Genomic DNA, 2,558 nt, shown 5'->3' with positions numbered 1-2,558 from the left:
AACACAAGTGCCAGAAACACCCCCATATTCTTCAATATATCTATCCTCTGGATTTCTAATTGCACTTTCCCTCTATAATGCTGAACTCTGGTCTGGGTACCCTCTTTCTTGCTCTAAGGATGATAGTACAACACTTGCTATCATCCCTGTTTTCAGTTTTTTCCTTCCCCATGAGACCACACATCACTATGTGCTTCTCTGAAATCATATTACACTTCTGATTAAATGCCTTCCATGGATTTATAACAGCTATAAGATTAAACTGAAATTTCTCAGCCTTGCATTCAAAAATCTCTAAAATCTAGCTTGATCTTTCTTTTCCAGCCTTCTCTTTCGTTTCATAGTGCATATGTCTCTATTCCCGAAAAAATAAATAAATAAATAAAATTAAAAATAAAGGAGAATAAAAGATTTTACTTTGGGTCCTCTTAGCACAGTCCTGTCTTTGTACTTTTGGAAATTACAAGGTCACATTATTACCCTCTATCTAGCTGACCCATATGAATTGACCTAGATTTTGCCCAAATCTCACTTTTTTTTAAACTGCAAAAAAAAAAAAAAAAAAAGCTACATCTTTATTGAAATAAAATAATCCAGTGAGTGGGTCTGAGAAAGCACAAATCAGTTGGTTAGGGCAATAAGAGCCTCTACCACGTTGCCCATGTGTTCCCTCAAGGTCCGTTCTGCTGCTGCTCTTGAGATTTCCATCTCTGTCATTATCAGCTCCAGATCTTCCTTCTTAATGGTGACTTTGGCCAGTTCCTTCTCCCGCTCCTGTTTGTCTTTCTGCTCCCGGGACCGTCTGTCTCCAATCACATGGCCGTATCCAGATTGGAACTCTGGATCTCCTTCTCCTACGCGTAGTCGGTGACTCTCTCCAGGTCCGCTGCACCGCTGTCATGCTTCCGTGGCTTCTCGGGAGGCCGGTCCGGGCCACTGGTCTCAGTCTCCAACTCCAGCTCCATATCCCCATCGGTAGCCATAACGATCCCACCGTGCCGCTGCACAGGCCCCCCCAAATCCCACTTTTATAGGGAGATCTTCCTTAGAAAATAATCCTAGCAAGACTCTTTCTCTTCTGCGAGTCTTAAACAATTATTGCCTATATATATTAACTCATTGTTTACTAAGTTATGTTCTATTTTCCCTCAAACAGATTATACATTGCTTGAGGACCAGAGCTGTGTTTTATACTGCTTTGTGCTATGAACAGAACCTATCACATAATGGGTGATTAATTAGTATTTGCTGATAACATATTTAAGTGATAGTGTAGATTATTGAACAGTAACCATTTAAAGTATAAAGTCCTCCTGCATCCCAAGGGATTACATTACATTTAAGAAACATTTTTATCTCAGAATAACCTTTTTTGTCTCACCACAAGTAACTAATATTCACCAGGCTCCCAGGAGTTAAGATGCCTATGAAATGCCTGTCTTCAACTTCTGTATGAAATAAGAGAAATAAGCCAAGCAAACATTGTGTTATTATTAATATGTCCAGTGAAAGAAGCCATGCAGAGCTGAATGAGCTGTTGTCATAACCTTAAATGTTTTCTTTGTGAGTTCATTTTACTTTAATTGCATTTCTGTGTGGCATCTAAGTTTACAGTGGGAGATAAAACTATGGAAGAAAATAGTATAGTGTTATGACTATTTTTATAGCCATCTTTTATTGGTTATTCACAATAAAAAGCATAGCATATTCAGGTGCATTAATAAAAAATGGAGACTATAAAAAGCTATTAAAATAGAATGTGCATTATGTTCACTGAGAACACTATGGGATTGAGGTGCCATTTCCCCACCCGCATAAGATGTAAAAGCAAAGTGTTCAGAACCAAGAGGCTCAAAACTAAACTTCAGGTCATACTCCCTTTTATTAATATAACACGATGACCACAACTTAGAAAGAAATCTTATCTACCTTGTGCTTTTAAAATGTTAATTTATATGGACATTTGATAAAGGTTTAGTTTATTTAGTAAGACTTATTTATGCTAAGCGTATGTAACCAGAGAAACTCAAGGATTTATCAAAGGTATCTAGTTCCTTTCCCAAATATATAATACCATGGAATTTCTCTCTACCTCCAATGAACAACAAAAATATAATAATCAAAATTGTGAAGCTCCTGATAGAAATCCAAGAAATTTCCTCATCAAGAAACCGCATCCATGTGGGGAAATCATTAGATACTTTTTTCTATCAACCTCCTTTGAATGGACTTCCCACTGGTGTATTTTTTTAAATTGCATTATGTATTTCTGAAAGTAAATACCCAAACATTTTTATAGCCTTTGTCCTTACAACCTATTTCCAAATGCACAAAAGACAAGTCTGTTTATCTCTCCAAGATGGAAATTATTCAACCAACTAAGTGATTTGTTCACAGAAACTGACACTGACACAAGTAACAGTCAATTCTTTTTCTTGTAACCAAGTACACAACATTGTATTTCTGAAGATATTCCAAAGGGCTTCATGTCTGGAATCTGGCCTTCATGGCCAAAGATGATCCCATTTTAAAACCAAGAGTGAAATCAAACCAACATA

General features: G+C 36.9%; 1 pseudogene; it reads right to left on the bottom strand.

Moving 5' to 3' along the window:
• Positions 1-572: 572 nt before the first annotated feature.
• Positions 573-1,001, bottom strand: LOC116623091 (annotated as a pseudogene).
• Positions 1,002-2,558: the final 1,557 nt, after the last annotated feature.

This window comes from Phoca vitulina, unplaced genomic scaffold (assembly GCF_004348235.1).
Source record: "Phoca vitulina isolate PV1807 unplaced genomic scaffold, GSC_HSeal_1.0 scaffold57, whole genome shotgun sequence".
Classification (NCBI taxonomy): domain Eukaryota; kingdom Metazoa; phylum Chordata; class Mammalia; order Carnivora; family Phocidae; genus Phoca; species Phoca vitulina.
Note: the sequence above shows the minus strand (reverse complement) of the source record. Positions and strands in the feature narration are given on the sequence as shown.